Source organism: Myodes glareolus, chromosome 18 (genome assembly GCF_982192425.1).
Source record: "Myodes glareolus chromosome 18, mMyoGla1.1, whole genome shotgun sequence".
NCBI lineage: Eukaryota > Metazoa > Chordata > Mammalia > Rodentia > Cricetidae > Myodes > Myodes glareolus.
This window is the reverse complement of record NC_142043.1, coordinates 15,088,826-15,108,743: the sequence shown is the minus strand read 5'-3', so window position 1 is coordinate 15,108,743 and position 19,918 is coordinate 15,088,826.

The following is a 19,918-nucleotide window of genomic DNA, read 5'->3' as shown; positions in this document are numbered from 1 at the left end:
CAATAAGAGATGCTAAGACATTTATATAATATAATATAATATAATATAAAATAATAGAGAAATACGGGCAAAGTAATCAATTATATTTAAATATAGTGGTCACATTCTGAGGTAGAATTAGAAGAGCCAGAAACCAAATAAAAGTCAAGGAAAAGGGATACAAATTTTTCTAGTGTAAGCCTTACTTCTTCATAATTTCAAAGAAAATCATGTCTGAAGTCAAGACAGGTGCAATTCTATCCACTTCAAAGCTTCTGCCATGATGAAAAGGGTGAGGTGGTCAGAAGGGAAGTGCAGGTGAGCATGGACCACATGGGCAGTGTGCTGTGGAGCATGTCACATAAGCAAGGATGCCTTAGCTTTTCTGCTCCGGCTGGTCCATTTTCAGGCTTATCACTAACCGTCATCATGAGATCTGAGGCTGGTCATGTGGCAGCTGGGCAGACGACAGGCTGGGTGAAGCCCCTTGTGGAACTCAGTCTCTGAGAAAGTGTTCAAAGGCTCTGGGGATGCTCATTGCTCAATCTTAACCTCTATGCTAGAGGTGTTATTTCCAGTCCGTTGATGAGGAAGCTGGGACATCCAATCGTGACTTCTTCAGTATTACACAGCTAGTGGTGGGTGGAGCCAGGAAGGACTCAAGGTCATGAAATGGCAAGAAAGGTGATTTGACTCTTGGAACCTTCTGTCTGGACTCGACCAAAAATCTCCTTATTGATTTTTTTTTAAAGTCCAATGTTCAATGTATTTGTATATATGCGTGCCTGCATGAGTTTATGTGCACCATGTATGTGCAGGAGCTTGAGGAGAATAGAAGAAGGCAGCTCAAGAGATCCTCTGGAACTGTGATCTGCCTTCGGGTGCTGGGAGCTGAACCCCCATCCTCCATAAGAGCAGTAATCACGCTTAACCACTGAACTACCCCTCCATTTTTCCCTTATTGATGTATTTTTTAATTTAAGTTACCTTTGTTATACATACATGCAAAGGCCCATGCCACTGCAGGTGTGTGGAGGTCATGGACAATATGCAAGAGTTGGTTCTTCCCTCTACCATATAGGTCCCAAGTATCTAACAAGATCGTCAAAGACTGTCAAGCTTGGTAGCAAGAAGCTTTCTTTATCCACTGACCCAACTGGCTGGCCACTTTGTATGTGTTTTGTTTTAGACTCATGGTGTGTTCTGCTAGATAGTCAAGGCTGTCCTTGAACTCATGATATTCCTGACTCAAACTTCCCATGATACACATGTCTCACATTGGTCACTAGATTTCTTTCTAATTTGTGAAATAAATGAATACATGTAAGTTTTAAAGCCCTACAAAGTTCACATTTTCTTTTCATCCAGTTTCTCCCAAGGAAATTAGCCTTAGGTATAACCAAAATCAGGAAACTGGCTTTGTTATATTACCATGCAAACTGCAGACATCATGTGGCTCACACCAACCACTTGTTTCTGCGCGTGCTCTTTTGCCGTGTGCTAAACTTCATTGATGTACTGATTCATGTTCCCACCACTGTAATCAGGAAGCAGCACGACCAAATCTCACGAAGGACACTCTCACCCACAGCTGTATCTTCCCTTCCGCCTCGAAGGAAGAAGAAGAAGAGATCCGCCTTTTCTTCTCGTCATTTGTGGAGTCTTCACACACGGAGATGGGAGAACATGCCACGCAATGGCATGCAGTGACCATGCAAGACAATAGCCTGAGTTCGGCTCCAGGAACCCGTGTGAGAAAGGTTGGTGTGGTGGCACACACTTGTAGTCTTGGCCCTGGTGAGGCAGAAACCGTGGACCACTGGGAGCAGTGGACAAATCTGTGCTACTTTGTCTAATGTTTACCCCTCTCCGGAGACCCAGGCCAATGAGAGATTCTGTCTCAGAAAGCAAGATGTGCAGTGCTGAGGAGGAATACTCAGTGTGGACCTTTGGTCTCCACATACCTGTACATACATGTGCACTCACATGCTTGTACACCCTGCCACATAAAAGTGCTCACCCATTTACACACACACAAGGGTTTAGAAATGGGATCATACAGCATATAACCTCCTGAGACCAGTTTTTTCTCACGTTTCTCTTTGATATTAACGTACCATAGTTTGCATATGCATCCTCACCTTGAAGGACTTTGGATCATTTCTAGTTGAAACTATTACAAATAAAGCTGCTATGACCATTTATGAAGAGCTTTGTATAGATATGAATTTTAATTTCTTTGATAAATATACAGGAGTGCGATTGCTGTCAGTGTTTATTTCTTTTATAAAACACTACAACCAAAGAAACTTATAGAAGGAAGGGTTTATTTTGGGTTTTCAGTTCTAGGGGGATGAGTCCATCACTGTCGCCATCATGATGCAGAAGCATGGCAGCAGCAGACTTGGTGGCTGGAGGTCTTATCTTGAACCATAAACAGGAAGCAGAGAGAAAACTTGAAATGGCATAAGCTTTTCTGAGGTCCTAAAGCCATTCCCCAATGACACATCTCCTAAGCTTCCCTATCAACTCCTGATTAAGTATTTACCCGCCCAGATTATGGGATGGGGGGCAACTCATTCAAGCCACTACACTGGATATGGGTTAATTTAATTTATAATAGTCTGCTATGCTGATTTGAATGAGAAATGTCTCCCACAGGCTCAGGCATTACACACTTGGTCCCCAGTTGTGGGTACTGTTGGTGGAGGTTTTGGATCTGTAGCCCTGCGGGAGGAGGTATGCTACAAGGGGAAGGCTCTGAGAATAAACGACCTCACCTCGCTTCTCATTCGCTTTCTCTGCTTTCTCTTCATTCCTGGTTTGGGGTTGAAGGTGGTTTCCTGTTCCTGCCACTGTGGCAGTCGCTTGCTGGTGGACTCTTACCCTTCTGGACCCACGAGCTAAAACAAACTCTATTCCGTAAGTTGCTTTTGTCGTGGCATTTCATCTCAGCGACAGAAAAGTAAGTAGGACACCCCTCTCTCCTCCAGGTTATGTAGGTAGGAAAGGCTGCTGGCAAGGCAGGGCACCTCTGGCCTGTTGTGTTGTCTGCAAATCCTGCAGAGAGCTAGGGATACAGTGTTCAGGACTCACCACCTCCTGGGATGGGTTCTTGAGTAATGCAGGTGCCTTTGAATTGTCCATGTTCCTGTAAGCAGCCCCTCACCCATGTTTCTGTGCGCCACCCCAATTAACTCATAAACTCGTTGGTTTTTTTTTTCTTTTTTTAAGGCAGACTTTGGTAGAACAGTTTCTTTGATCTGTCCTGGTGCTCTATCTGGGTTGAATAGATGCTTGTTCACATCACATGTCCCCCAGGAAAGTCCCACAAAAGGGAAGAACATGGTATCAAGTCCACTGTCTTACAAACCTTCAACAGACCCATCCTGTTTCCATTTCTGTTGCTGTGATAAAGCACCCGGACCAAAGGCAGCTTAGGGAAGAAATGGGGTTTGTTATGGCTTACAGTTCCAAGTGGTAAACAGTCACTGAGAGGAAGTTAAGATAGGAACTCAACCAAGCTAGACATATCACAGGCATAGAGAAACAACGTATGCATGCTGCCTGCTTGTTGGCTGACTGGCTGCTTTTATTTTCTTCTGTCATAAATAGTTCAAGACCTCCTGCCTAGAGAATGGTGCTGCCCACAGTGGGCTGGGTCTTCCTATATCAATCACAATCAAGATAGCATAGACTTACAACAGGCCAGCCTGATATAGGCAGTTTCCTAGCTGAGGCTGTGTCCTCAGGTGATTCCGGGCTGTAACAAGTGACATTCAAGGCTAACCATCACAGTATGCAGTCAAACTTATTTTTCGTGTGTTAATGAAATTGATTAGTAATTCCCCTTGTGTCTTTAGTTCTAGCTGGCAGGAACTATCATTATACACTTTGTTATTACAAATTGTCTGTTTGTGATGGAGGAGGGTCATCTGTCTATGTGGTACTTTCATTGGTTAATAAAGAAACTGCTTGGCCTAATAGGTCAGAACATAGGTAGGCGGAGTAGACAGAACAGAATGTTGGGAGGAAGAAGGACAGTTAGGCAGATGCCATGACTCTCCTCTCCAAGACAGATGCAAGTTAGGACCTCTCCTGGTAAGCCACCACTTCTTGGTGCTACACAGATTACTAAATATGGGTTAAAGCAAGATGTGAGAATTAGCCAATAAGAGGCTGAAACTAATGGTCCAGTGCTGGATACTATGGGCCTGAAGGTTGAAGATGGATGCCCCAACGGTACAGAGGAACTTTGGGTGACTGTATAGGCAGCGAGATGTCTCTGTCATTTCTAGAGTTTGGAAGTTGCTTATTTCTTGTTTACTTAGATAATATTATATCCTTCTGGAGTCTTTGATGAAATTGAAGAATGGTTAGTTATAGTTATAGTTTTCCTTAATTATGATCGAAGATAAAATAGATATAGATATTGTAGCTGTAATTCTTGCTTGATAACTGTTTTGTTATATGTAATTTTACTATGTTAAAGTTAAAGCCTTTCTTTTTTGTTTAAACAGAAAAAGGGGAAATGATGGAGGAGGGTCAACTGTCTATATGTCTCTGTCATTTCTAGAGTTTGGACGTTGCTTACTTGTTTGCTTAGGTAATATTACATCCTTCTGGAGTCTTTGATGGAGTTGAAGAATGATTAGTTATAGTTATAGTTTTACTTAGTTATGATAAAAGATAAAGTAGATATAAATATTGTAAGTAATTCTTGCTTGATAACTATTTTTGTTATATGCAATTTTACTATGTTAAAGTTAAAGCCTTTCTTTTTTGTTTAAACAGAAAAAGGGGAAATGATGGAGGAGGGTCATATGTCCATGTGATACTTTCATTGGTTAATAAAGAAACTGCTTGGCCTGATAGGTCAGAACATAGGTAAGTGGAGTAGACAGAACAGAATGCTGGGAGGAAGAAGGGCAGTTAGGCAGTCGCCATGACTCTCCTCTCCGAGACAGACACAGGTTAGAATCCTCCTGGTAAGCCACCACCTCGTGGTGATATACAGATTATTAGAAATGAGTTAGTTCAATATGTAAGAGTTAGTCAATAAGAGGCTACAGATAATGGGCCAAGCAGTGTTTAAAAAAATACAGTTTCCGTGTAATTATTTCAGGGGTAAAGCTAGCTGGGAGGCGGGAGGCGGGCAGTGGCCCACCGCTCCTTCTACATATTTATCTTGATGTCTCATATATGACTATAGATTCAGCATTTGTCTTTCTATGACAATGATTTCACTTAGCACAATATCTTTAAAGTTTATCTACGTAATCATATATAGCCCAGAAACTTATTCTTCTTTTCTTTTTCCTTTTTTTTTTTGTTTTGTTTTGTTTTTCAAGTCAACGTTTCTCTGTACCTTTGGAGCCTGTCCTGGAACTAGCTCTTGTAGACCAGGCTGGCCTTGAACTCACAGAGATCTACCTGCCTCTACCTCCCAAGTGCTGAAATTAAAGGTGTGTGCCACCACCACCCAGCCAGAAACTTATTTTTAATGTTTAATGCTAAATAATTTTCACACACAAACACGCACACACACACACACACACACACACACATACACACACACATTCCTTGTTTATTCAATGAAGGATCATCTAGGTTGCTCCCATGAGCTGACTGTTTCAAACAGAGCTACAAGAATATGGAGTACAAATATCTAATTTTGAGATTTTTGGCTATATCTTTTGGGTAAAGTTCTTTTGGGTCGTGGATCATGGAAGAGTTCTATTTTTGAGTTTTTTATAAAAAGATTTATTTTTATTTTGTGTGTATTAGTGTTTTGTGAACATGTATATGTATCACATGTGTATAGTAGCTGCAGAGGACAGAAGAGGGTGTTAAATCCCCTAGAGCTATAGTTACAGGATGACATGAGATGCCTTGTGGGTATGGGGATCAACGTGGGTCCTTTGAAAGAGCAGACAGCCTTCTTAACTACTGAGTCACCATCTCCCTGACCCCATCCTGGTCCCATGTGGTTTTGATTTTGGAGGACCTTCTATATTCTTCAGTCATGGCATATCATTTAACACCCTGCCGGTAGTAAAATAGTTTCTTTATGTCCTCACCAACACTGGTTGTTTATTGTTGTTATGATGATGATGATGGTAGTCCTGATAATGTGAAACATAGTTCATGTTGGTTTTGATTTGTATTTTTCTAATGTCCGTGGCTAGATACGTTGCTTACTCATGTGACTTCTTTGTAGAAATACTTTCTTACTCTTAGTAATGGGGGGTATGGAGTCTAAGCCATCCATCTTCTGTAGCCAGACAAGGGTTCCTGTGGTGGGACTGGGACAGCAACCTAGCCTGCCTAGCAAACCTTCGACTTACAATTTGTCCTGCTTGCAAGATGTGCTGGACAATAGTGGTATAGAACTTGTAGGGGTGACCAACCAATGACTGGTTCAACTTGAGGCCCATTTCTTGAGAGGGAGCCCATACACAGCACTGTCTGTATAACCAGGAACCAGAGGCTCAATAATCCAGAGACATAGGATAGAACCAAACATGGTTGGAAAAGAATCAATGACATGATTCCCAATGGTCATCTTCTATACTGATAGATTGGTGCCTAACCCAGCTGTCATCAGAGAGGCTACATTCAGCAACTGATGGGAACAGATGCAGACCCACACCAAGGTGGAGCTTGGGGAACCCCATGGAAAAAGGGGAGGAATACTTATAGGAACCAGGGTGTCAAGGACACCAGAGGTACATGGCCCACAGAATCAACTAAGCAGGTTCATAGGGGCTCACAGAAACTGAAATGACAAACGCGTGTCATTTTTGTATGTGTCTGAGCTAGGTCCTCTGCGCATACCTTATGGCTGTATAGTGTGGTGTTTTTGGGGGGACTCCCAACAATGGGAGTCGGGGCGGGGAGGTCTCTGACTCTTTTGCTTGCACTTGGAACCCTTTTCTTCCTACTGGGTTGCTTCATCCAGCCTTGATAAGAAGGTTTGTGCCTAGCCTTATTGCTTCACGTTATGCTGTGTTTAGTTGATGTTTGTGGAAGGCCTGCTCTTTTCTGAAGGGAAACAGAGGAGGAGTGGATCTGGGGAAGACGGGGGGGGGGGGGTAGGTGGGGAAAACTGGAAGGATTCACAGTCAGAATGGAGCGTATGAGAGAAGAATTTAAAAAAGACAAAAGGGAATACGTTCTTAATTATTTTATCCATTTTGAGAGTACTAAGGGTTGAGCCCAGGGCCTCACAGATGCTACATGACAGTATCATTACTGAACTGTTTCAGCCAGCAATATTAAATTCTCCACCAGGATAGTAACAGTTTTTCTTGCTGTTTGTGAAGTTTGGGGATTTTATTAACTTGTGGGAGTTTCTTATCTACTTTGATAATTAAGCCCTTAGTGCAATGGTTCTCAACCTTCCTAATACTGTGGCCCTTTAATACAGTTCCTCGTGTTGTAATTAACCCCTTATTGCCGGAGGTTCTCAACCTTCCTTATCCTGTGGCCCTTTAATATAGTTTCTCGTGTTGTGGTCACCCCTGATGTTAAAATTATTTTTGTTGCTACTTCATAACTGTGATTTTGCTAGTTATGAATCGTAATGTAAATATCTGTGTTTTCCAATGGTCTTAGGTGACCCTTGTGAAAGGGTCATGTGACCCCAACAGGATTGTGACCCACAGGTTGAGAACTGCTGCCTTGGGGGCTGGATGGTTTGTAAATGCTTTCTCACTTTCTCCTGAACTGTTTCTTTTTTCCACTATGTTTTTTTTTTCTAGGTAGACATTTCTTATGTAATGCTATGTTGGTCTCAGTAAAAGCGTCTCCTCATGCGCTCGGACATTTGAACACTCGTTCCCCAGTTGGTGGTGCTGTGTGGGGAGGTTTGGGTAGCACAGGCTTGTTGGAGGAAGTGCATCACTGAGGGCAGACTCTGAGAGTGTATAGCCGCACACAAATCTAGTTCATTCTCTCTGCTTTGTATTTGCAGTTGGAGACCTGAGTGCTCAGGCTTGGCTCCTGCCTCCCACAGGCAGAATCTCATCCCTCTGGAATCATTGCCAAGAACCAGTGTAGGTACCCAGGTTTCTTCCCCTTTTGTTCGTGGCGATTTGCAGGGCCATTTTACCTCTGGCTCCCTGGCTTTTCTGCTCTTGCACCAGCCTGAGGGTTTAGCTTAGAAAGAACTTGGCCTTCTTTTGTTATGGTAATTCCACCTGTAAACAAGGTTAGAGCCGCGGGCCTCAGGCACCTGCCACTGCAGCTGCTCCTGGCCTTGGGCACCAGGCACCTGTCATCCTCTTCCACTGCTCCTGATGGGAGGGGGCTTTGCCCTTTTGCCCCCTAGCCCCCTAGTATATATACCCGACTTGAGTTTAATAAAGTTGCCATTTACTCTTTGGTGAATGAGCAAGGTCTCTTTGTGTCTGTGTGTTTCAACCCTTAGGATATTCATCCATTCTCGTGGGCTTGGTTCGGGAAAGCGCGCACTTGTTCCGAGGTCTGGGTATTCACAGAAAAGTGCAGGCAACAAACCAGAGCCAAAGGTCTTTTCCCATCTGTTTTCTTCTAGAGTTTTATAGTTTCAGGCTTTACCTTTAAGTCTCTAATTGATCTAGAGTTTGACTCTGAGTCTATCCTAAAATAAAGGTATGTTTTAATGTTTAGGGAAGCCCCAGCTATGCCCCCAGCTCTCCAACTGTGTCAAAGGTCTGTCAAGGGACCTTACCTCAGCTATTTCCTGCTTAATATCAGAGAATGAAGTTTGATGCAATATCTTTAACATGGTGCTTTGGGGGAACTCCTGGTGAAATATGCAGTGTATCCCCAGAAACGTCATCTATAGGCCAATATATCTGAAAAACAGCCACAACCCTGACTCCCTCTAGCAACCCACTGCTGGTATTCTATTAAGCTTGTTTATTATAATTGGAGGTAGGGTGTGTGCACGCCCCAGCAAATGTGTGGAGTCCAGAGACCAGCGTTGTGAGGCAGTTCTCTCCTGCCTTTCCCTGGGTTCTGGGAATTGAACTCAGCCTTAGTTCAATACTTGAGCACAAGTATTTTATTGCTGAATAATCTCACAGCCTACGTTACCAATATTTTAATGTTACCAGCTGTATACTAAAGGACTCAAGAAGTCTATAATGCGGCAACCTTTCTAACAATTTTAACCTTATTAAGCTTACAAGAAGATGTAACACATACTAATTAATATATACTTTAAAATCTCTTAATTTGTTTGCTTTTAAAATGCAATTTATTGTCTCATGGAACAGTTATTTTCTTCAGAGTCAAATCTAAGAGATCAGGAAGAACACTGATCTTAGTCAGGAGTCCAGAACTCCTGTCACTATTGGGTAAGTCTCTACATTTAAGCCAAGTTCTGAGTAAGAGAATATTCCAGAAGCTAGGGTGGCTTTGAGGACTCTGAGAGACCAAAGGTCATGTGATAGACATGGTTACCATTGCCAAGCCAAGTTTGGTTAGAAATCAGAGTCCAGAGACAGACTGGATACCAATAGAGAGTGATAACACCACTGATAACCCAGGTGATCCTTGGGTGGAGACAGACATGCACATTTGCTTTCTCTTGGGTTCATAGGACCATGAGTCCTGTTGAGTTGTAAGGCAGACTCAGTCTGAAGGTCTACATGGACTCACTGTGGGTGACATGGGGGCAGGGCCAGGGTATGTGTCTCAAGGTTACAACACTTGTAGGTTGCAAGGACTGATTCTAAGGTCTCATACTTTAAAATCTAGAGGTCCAAGCAATAGTGGGGAGCCCAGCCTAGGCCCCGGGAGCAGATGCTGCTGTAGACCATGCTTGTAGCCTATGTTGGACGGTCAAAGCTGAAAGACTGGGAGTAAGACAAAAACCCCATAGTGACAGACTGAGGGACGGGTGTGGTGGTTTCAGTAGGTATGGCCCCCAGAGACTCATGTGTTTGAATGCTTGGCCCAGAGGAAGTACCACTATTAGGGGATGTGGGCATGTTGGAATAGGGATGACCTTTTGGAGAAAGTGTGTCACCGTGGAGTCAGGCTTTGAGGTCTCCTATGTCCAAGCTACGCCCATTGTGGCACACATCTCCTGTTGCCTGTGGATCGAGATGAGATGTATAACGATCCTCTCCTCCAGCACCATGTCCTCCTGCGTGCCACCATGTTTCTCACCATGACAATAGTGGACTAAAGCGCTGAAGCTGTAAGCCAGCCCCAGTTAAATGTTTCCCTTTGTAAGAGTTGCCACGGTCATGGTGTCTCTTCACAGCGATAGAAACCCTAGCTAAGACAGGGTTAAAGATTACAGTAGTAGACTGTAGTAGACTGTAAGCAGTCCCCCAACACAGCTCTCCCTCTGTAAGATGGGATCTATTCCCAGAAGAAGGGCCACAACTGAACTTCCAGGTGAGGTAAGATTTGGGAAAGCAGTCATCAAGAAAGACAACATAATTAGAGCCTAAATATAAAATAGACCCCAAGTAGAAATATAGTTCTGTGAACTCCTGGCTCAGACAGGCGTACAAATTGGTAGAAATTAAGTATCGTGTGGCTAGAGGGGGGACTGGAGAGATGGAGGGGGAACTGGAGAGGTGAAAGGGAAAGTGGAGAGATACAGGGGGAATTGTAGAGATTGAGGGGAACCTGGTGAGATGGAGAGGGAACTGGAGAGATGGAGGGGGAGCTGGAGAGATGGAGGGGGAGCTGGAGAGATGAAGGGGGAGCTGGAGAAATGAAGGAGGAGCTGGAGAAATGGAGGGGGAGCTGGAGAGATGGAGGGAGAAGTGGAGAGATGGAGGAGGAAGTGGAGAGAAGGAGGGGGAAGTGGAGAGAAGGAGGGGGAAGTGGAGAGAAGGAGGGGGAAGTGAAAAGATGGAGGGGGAACTAGAGATGGAGAGGGAACTGGAGAGATGGAGGGGAAGTGGAGAAATGGAGGGGGAACTAGAGATAGAGGGGGAGCTGGAGAGATGGAGGGGGAAGTGGAGAGATGGAGGGGGAGCTGGAGAGATGGTGGGGGAAGTGGAGAGATGGATGGGGGAGCTGGAGAGATGGAGGGGAAACTAGAGATGGAGGGGGAGCTGGAGAGATGGGGGAACTGGGGAGATGTGGGGGGACTGGAGAGATGCCATTGCTCTGTCTTGAAAGAAGACTCTTGTTGAGCCCTGAAACTAAGTTTCATATACCCAGATGAGGTTGAGAATTTAAATCTTGCCAAGAGTGAAACTAGATCTCGTGGTCAAATGCCTCCCTCGACCATCTAAACTAGTCCACGACTTATGGATTAAAATTAGGTTTATTTTTAGGCCAGAAAAATATTTACTATAAATTTAAGTGCTTCAGATACCTGTGGCCCAAAGACTGGGGCGTTACATAAAGGAAGTCTTATCAGAGGTCGTTTAATGACAGTTCTCACTTGAGAGCTTTCTATTACATGCTTCACAGCAACTCGAAGTCATGGCCCCTGGAACTAAAAACATTACCCATCGACCTTTGAATTCTGAAACTGGTCAAGTGCAACGAGTCCAAAGCAAAGTGCGGAGCTTTCAATGGCTGAGCAAGGCAGCGAGCAGACTCGATGGGCGGCCGTGAGCACGCGTCCTGCCCTGACTCAGCAGGCACCCAGTCACCCTAGACAGAGTCCACTTTGATTTCTACAGATCGAGCCTCAAAAGTCTCAGCCGCATGACGTGACAGCCCCGGTGTGAGGAAATGAGCCGTTCTGAATGTATTTCCACAGGTGCACTGCAAGTCACCGCCAACATGATGGAAACAGCCACTACAATGAATTATTTACATCAGCACCCTCCCATTTGGTTGTTCTAATGAAGAAAATGTGTAAAGACAATGTCTGGGCTGGTTTCTGATTTGAAAACATTTTCTGGGAAAGCAGGTGTTTGCAGACCAAACAGACATGCATGCCATGGATAATATTCTTAGTTGCCAGGTCAGTTCTTCACTGAGGACATATTTCGATAGGAGACGGTGTCTAAGACGAAAACATCTTGGAGAATCCAAGTGGTGGGGGAGTTCCTCATAGCTATTTCTTCTTTTAAATTTATTTTTTTTTACTTTTATGTGCATTGGTGTTTTGCCTGCATGCATATCTGTGTGAGGGTGTCAGATCTTAGAGTTACAGAGAGTTGTGAGCTGCCATGTGGGTGCTGGGAATTGAACCCTGTCCTCTGGAGTAGCAGCCAGTGTTTTTAACCACCGAGGCATCTCTCCAGCCCCTCAGAGCAGTTTCTCATCAGAGGACTTCTCTCTCCTATTAACCCTGCTCCACACAGCTCCCCAAAGTCTAATCAGTACTGAGACTCAAGTCTGTTCGGAATTAACACACATTTGGAAGCCTCATTATTTGCCCCTCTAACCACTCCAACGTTTTAAGCCAGCCAGCTTTTGCTGCTCCCCAGTAGCCCTGGATCTCTCCTATGTCTTCTTGTTGGAGATATTTCCTTTATCCCAAATGTCTTCCATCACCTCCATTATTGGCTAATTCTCTCTTCCCCTCTAAGACTCACCACGCCGTCTTGTCCTCTGAGACGCCTTCCTGCCACTCCCCAGTCCCCACTCGTCTGCTAGCTCTTCCTATTTCACTTTTAAATGCCAGGCGCAAAAAAAGAAGAAGAAGAAGAAGAGGAAGAAGAAGAAGAAGAAGAAGAAGAAGAAGAAGAAGAAGAAGAAGAAGAAGAAGAAGAAGAAGAAGAAGAAGAAGAAGAAGAAGAAGAAGGAAGAAAAAGGAAATTAGAAAGTTACAAGAGATGGGTTTGGAAGGAGGGCAGGACACTAAGAATGAAAGACCAGAGGGTGCAAAATCCTATGGAGCCACATGGAGCCCAGTGTGGTGTGTAGGAAAACAAGAACGTGGGTCTTGCTAACCACATGTTCCCAACACAGAGCAAGTTCATAAGACAAACCCAAGACCATTAATGCCACAAAATACAGGGCAACACATACAGCGACAATGATACGGAATATACCAGGGACCAGAGAGATGGCTGAGCAGATAAATCATTTCCTGAGCAAGCAGAAGGACTGGAATTTAGATCATCGGCACCATGTAAATGCCAGGTGAGCATGCAGGCCGTGTGTAATACCAGTCTACGTAGGCTGAGACAGGGAGCTGCAGCACAAGGTGACTTGCTGATCTGGCACAGAGAGCTCCTGATTTAGCTAGAGATGCTGCTTTAGTAAATAAAGTGAAGACAGTAGAGGAAGCTATCCAGGGTCTACCTCTCTTCCCCGCACCCACATTCACACTAGCACCCATTGTACCCACCCACCCCCAGGTAAACATGCATACATACACATGTGTATGCACATCCACACACATACGCATGTGGGAACAAAAGGGAGAAGGAAAGCATGAACTAGGCAAGTAAGAAGCTGAAAAACAATTTAGACAGGGTAGAGCTGTCTTCTGCCCACCCTGGGAAATGGGTGTTTTCTTCTGTCTCAGCTCCGCCTACCCCCATGCTTCATTTAAGAGAAAATTAAAGTTATGGAAATTTATGCAAATTTTATTTAATTTCTTTTTCAGATACCCATGTCTTGAGCGGATGTGGTTACTAGGATTTTGTTCACAAGGCTTCAGGTGTTGGAGTGGGGTATGTGTGTGAGTGGGCCACCCGCGAAACAATCCTCGCTGTGCGCTGATTCTTGTACAGCCTGCGTGTCCGGCGCACTGTGTCACAGTAGAACTGCAGAACAACCCCTCATCAGGAACTGAGTTCTCAGTGGCGGGCATTAAATATTAACTGAATGTTTACACACGCCCTCAACGAGACGCAGTGTGCATGCACTGTGTAAGATACCTGGACGAGGCACAGGGTAGTTAAGATGAGGAACACAGATTTTTCTAAGCTCTTGGCTTCAGCCAGAATTCTGCCTTTCTTGAACTCTGGCACTGTGCAGGCAAGATTTCTTTGGGGGTAAGATAGTGAGGTGTCTCAAAAGGCTGAGGATGGGGTTGTGTTTGCTCTACTCACACGATCTCTGAAGGCCTCCTGTCTTCAATAGTCATCAAATCTGAGAGTTTCCTACCACGGCCAATGCCATATCCCCTTCCTTATTTTCAAAGATAGAAAACAGGGTAACCAAAATGTATAACTTATAGGGTCTTTATGGGGGTCCAAAGAAGTAGGTCTGTTTAACCTTGACTTAAGGTCAGAGAGTTCAGGGCTATTCTTGCTCCTTGTTTATTGACAAGATTGATCCAAGGTGTGGCTACTAAGAGGATTTTCTGACCTAGGGTTGCTTGATGTTTTGGGTGTTGAGAAGGTAATTACTTTCTTGTTTGTATCTTGGTAAAGAAGTCTTTTGTCTTCCCACTCCTTTTTGGATGGGGTATATAAAGGCTGTGAGAAATAAACGCGAGTCCATTCACTGGACACCCTCCCGACTCTGTCTGCTCTCTCTTGTCTATTTCTTTCTTAACCTACACTCCTCCCCCAAGCATGGACGAAAATGTCAGGCGAGATCCGGCAGATCTTTGGTAGAGTAAATGTGCTAACATACAAAATTGGCTAAGGTTTTGTCTAGCCAGGGGTTGGCATCCAACACCAGTGTTTTACTATCAGAGTTGGTGTTTGCATCAAAGTTAGTCTGAGTCAATAGTTACCTTAGTTAGCTGGTAGTTAGAATAGAATTTGGAGGCATAAGAGAACAACATGGATCGATAAAGACTCACGCTGTGATGGCAGGCGGTTTATAGACAGAGAGAAGATGTGATTTTCTAGCTATAAGAGGGGGAGGGGTAACAGAGCTAGGAATGAGCAGGGAGGACACAGCTCTGTATAATTTAGGCAGCAGGGTGTGTAGGGGAGGGAAGGAATATGGACTGGGGAGTAAGGCGGGTCTCGATGGATAATGGGGGGCCAGGAACGGGGCAGCAAAGTTGAGACTTGAAGCAGCAGGCCTTGTGGAGCCAGGGAGGGACCTGGTCCTGGGAGGGGTGAGATGAAAGCATATTTCAGGAGGATTAGGCTGGCATGAGGTATAAGGTATCTTGGTTTGCAACAGGTTCAGACCAAGGGCGAGAAGTTCCTATGGAGCTGACGATTTCTGGACTTCATCCGGCCTCTGTCTCCAAGCTGCATCACCCCACACTCCACCTCTCCCCACCCTCATCCTGTTGGGAGTCCTAGAGTTCTCCAGGGGATCTAACAATTCATCTCTGTATCTCTATCACCTTTCGGTTTGTTTCTGTGTTGCAGTTTTATGTAACACTTCCAGGTTGCGTTAGTCCAAGCAATCTGAGGTTTTCAAAGGTTAAACTCTAGAACCTGCCTGGCCTGCGTGACCTCTCCTGAAGCCAAGGGAGAACATTTTTCCATTGACCAGGGTCCTTGTAAACAGATGGACATAGCTGACCCAGGCTTTTCTTTGATTCACCTCCTAACACCCTCTCCTCTCTGTAGCCCTTCCTGGCCCTGTTTATACACAGGCTTACACAAACCTTTTACCCTCCCCTCTGCTTCTTCCAGTGGAGTCTCTAAGGAAAATTCTGTTGCTAGGCCAAGGAGCAAGGCTTGGAAAGACACTATGTGCTGCCAAGCCCGGGAAGGCAAGTTAACGAGAAGGTGAGATTCCTTGCTCCCACTTTCTTTCATTTATGTACTTTTTAGCTAACAAACAAAGCTCCGGGTGTTTGCATTCCACTCCCAGGTCAAGCAGGAGCTGGACCTGAGCTGCAAGTCTCCTCAGCCATCTCGCAGTCTAATCTCTGCTTATGTCCAGACCTCCAGCCCAGTCGAACCATGATGGTTCGGGCCCTTCCCTTTCTAAGTCCTTTTGAGCTCCAGCCTCCATGGATGCCCTTCCCAGTTCCATGTGCTGCTCTGGTTGAGTTCTGGATCTAACCAGGGCTATGCAGAGAGGGAAGATAAAGAAAGAGCCATGGAAGAACCAGTTCTGCTAACAACAGTCATACTCATGGGGGACAAGTATGCACACACTCATATGCATTCACATGGAAGTACACATACAAGTAAGTACACACATGTGCACACACATACACATACATGCACACACATGTACACACATGCACTGCCTCCTATGAGTCTATCAGATTTCATTTGCATTGTCTGAATCTTAGGAGACGATATCATCTATACTGTATCCCTAAAAGACTGCTGTGCCTTGCTAGGGCCCTCGGTTAAGGCAAACAGAGAGGAAATCTACATATTTAATGTGCTCCTATGATTCTAAAGTCCCACTCTCTCCTGGTTCATGGGCTCTGCTTCAGTCCCCTTTCTCGGCTATTCTATCTTGATGAGAACCATAGTCAGTAGATGATGGGATAGACATGGAGCCAGTGTGCCTGCATGACCAGTGGCGCTGTACGGGTCAATGCAGGCCAGGGGTTCAGCACAAAGAGCAATGTTAGTCTGCTTAGGGAAGGCAGGTAATGAAAGCTGGAGAGGATGGATGTGGCCGCTGCCTCATGAGGGAGACACTAGCAATCTTCGTGAGTCCTCAGGGTACTGGAAAGCAGGTAGGTTGAAGGTAGGCTCCCATAGGACATGTGTGCAGTTGTGTTGTGAGGTTGGGGAGCGTTCAGTGGGAATCACAGAACTGAGATCCCAAGGGCACCTGAGTGGGTAGCTGTGTGAGGAAGGAGAGGTCCGTGAGCATCCTGGACTTGCCCGTCTCACACATTTTATTTGCAACAGGAGTTGATGCCAAGGGAAGCAGACATCAAGGGAAGACATGGGGTACGAAGCCAGAAAGCAGAGGGGGAGATGGCTCAGCAGTTAAGATACTTATAGCTTTCCCAGAGGACCAGCGTTTTGTTCCCAGCACTCACATGGTGACTCAAATTTTTTCTTAGTTTCAGTTTCAGAGGATCTGACACCTTCTTCCGGATCTTTAGGTGTCAGGAATGTCTATGGTCCACACACATGCATATAGTCAAAAGATATGTGCACATAAAATAAAACCTAAAAAAAAAAAAAAACCTCACAAGCAACAAGAAAGATCTAGTTGTTTGTACATCTGTTGTGGGATTGTTGCTTTGTTTTGTTATTCATGTTTGGTTTGAGACAAACCAAGCTAGCTGTTCTGGAACTCACAGAGATCCTCCTGCCTCTGCTTCCTGAGTGCTGAGATCAGAGGTGTGCACTACCACACTCAGCTGCTACAGCTTTTATAGAAGGTTGTCAATGACTAGGATTGGGTTTTAAGCTAACATTTGCCAACGAATCCAGACCACCTTTGAGAAATGAGCATCACTGAGAGATTGCTTTGCTCTTGGGGGTGGGACACGGCTTTCCTTAGAGTTAACGTTTGCTTTCTGTCACCTCCATGGTTTTCGGGGCAATTGCTTAATGTGATGCTTGTGGACTTTCACAGGGTTTCCTGTGGCATTACAAGCTGAGATTGGAGGGAGGGAGTACATTGAGGAGGCACATGGGATGGGGGGAGTTGGAGGGGACCAGACAATGCTATCTCACTACTATGCATTTAATACTGCATTGAACTGGAAGAAAGAAGGGGGCCGGAGGACACTGGAAACATCGCATAGTCCCCTAATGGTGGACTCTCCAACCTATCAGATTACTAGTAGCATCTGGTTCAGTTATGGTAATAGCACTGCTAAGACGTCAGCTCCCCTAGGGCTCCTTGGCTTGTCTTTTCTCCTTAGGCTCTGCGGGTCTCCATGATCTTTCTGTCTATTGGCTTTGCTTTCAATAATACCCATGAGCATGGGCTATCCACCTTACACAGGAAGAATCCCTGTGGGCATTGTAAAAGGAACAGCGGGCTGCCTTCCCACCTGGATCCCAGAGAGTTTACCCCGAAATAATTTCACACGGAAACTGTATTCTTTTAAACACTGCCTGGCCCATTATCTGTAGCCTCTTATTGGCTAACTCTTACATATTGATCTAACCCATTTCTAATAATCTGTGCAGCACCACGAGGTGGTGGCTAACCAGGAGGATTCTAACCTGTGGCTGTCTCGGAGAGGAGAATCGTGGTGACTGCCTGCCCCTGCTTTTTTTCTCCCAGCATTCTGTTCTGTCTATTCCACCCACCTAAGGGCTGGCCTATCAAAAAGGCCAAGGCAGTCTCTTTATTAACCAATGAAAGTAACAATAGACAGATGACCCTTCTCCATCAGGGCATGAGTAATTCCATGTTAAGCTGTCACCAGGAAACAGCTTGCCTGGCAAAGAGCCATTTGTGACCCCTCTTTGGCTATGATGCTATTGAAAGAATGGATCCTAAGAAACTGAAAATTTCCCTAAGAATGTCCAGCCGGGAAGAGAACTAGCCATAGTCCCAGCGACATCCAGAGGAGGGCCTTATCTCCTGTGAAGAATTTTGAGACTTCTTAGATGATTTTGGAGAGACAGGAGCGGGCAGAGGCCACACCTGGACCGCCCTGCTGAGTCACGCACACCCCTTGTTGTTTACATGCCCTCGTGCCTGCACCTTGAAACTGGACTTGGGGGCGGTGGTCAGTACATCTCTTTGTTCCCCTTTCCATTGTGGCCACTTTGAATAAATCTCCACTTTGCTATTTTTCCCTGTTCATTTGGCTCTTTCACTTGGCTTGCAGAGAGGTGGCCAAACCTGGCTGTTGGGGTTGTAACCCTAACAGGTTGTAACCCAAATCTGGTAACAGTGACAGGACTCCTGAGTCTGGACCTGCACAGCCATGCCCAGGAATAAAGAGCAAGTGGCATATGCCACCTCTCCTAAGGGACTGACTCTCACCCCTGCTAATTAAGCAACAGCTAATTGAACAAGGACCAACTGGATGCTTTTTACGCTCCTCGGTATTTGTGGGCAGCCTCCTTTCTCTCGTTACTCCGCATTCTCATTTTGACTTGACCTTGGAGTTGCGATTACTCCGGACTCACGTGCTTCCCTTAATTATTGCTGTGCGCTCCTACCCCAGAAGCTGAGGATCTGATCGTATGTGCTTGCAGAGGAAGCAAAGAAATGGCACCACCTGATCAGTGCAGAGACTTGTTCTGTTTTGCTGTTGTCCAGTGAATTAGTTCATGCTTAGAGAAAGGAATTGGACAGTATCAATTACTTGAATGGTTGCTGTCTAGTTACCAGAAATTAACATTTAGGCATGGTACTTCTGAATTCCTTTCTTCCTAAAGAAAGAGCTTTGTATTTAATCCTGTGAACTCTGACTGAACTGGCTAGCCCTGCTCTTGGTCTTTCAAATGTGGTGATGGGGATTGGGGAGACAGCTCAGTGGTAAAGCATTTGTTCTGCAAGCATGAGACCTTCTATGTAGATCCCTAGAACAACATTTAAAAACACAACAACCTAGGTGTGGTGGTGCCTGCCTGTAACCCTAGCAGTTGAAAGAAGGAAACAGGTGGATTCTTGGGGCTTTCTGACCAGCCAGTTTAGCCAATCAGTGAGCTCTATTGTCAGTGAATGAACCTGTCTCAAAAAAATAAAAGCAGAGGACAGGAGCAATAGCTCAGTGGTTAAAAGCACTGGCTGGCTTTCCAGAGGACCTGAGTTCGATCCCTAGCACTCTCACCCTCTAATTCTAGTCCTGGGGGATCGGATGTGATCATCCAACCTAACAAGGGCACTGTATGCACATGGTGCAGAGACATACATGCAGGCAAATACCCATGCACACACAAAATAAAAATAAGTAATAAGAAAAGACATATCTGGGTGTGGTAACACACCTGGGAGGCAGAGACAGGTGCATCTTTGTGAGTTTGAAGCTGGCACAGTCTTCAAAGCAAATCCCAAGGCTACACAGCAAGATGACATCTGACTGAAGAAAAGAAAAAGAGTACATAAATAATGTAGAAACAGGAGCAGGGAAGACATCCTATAACAGACCTTTGACCTCCACATACATGTACATACTCTTACACACATGTGTGTACACATGATCATGCTCATACATACAACACACAGAGGTTTAAGACATACAAGGGTCAATGAGATGGCTCAGTGA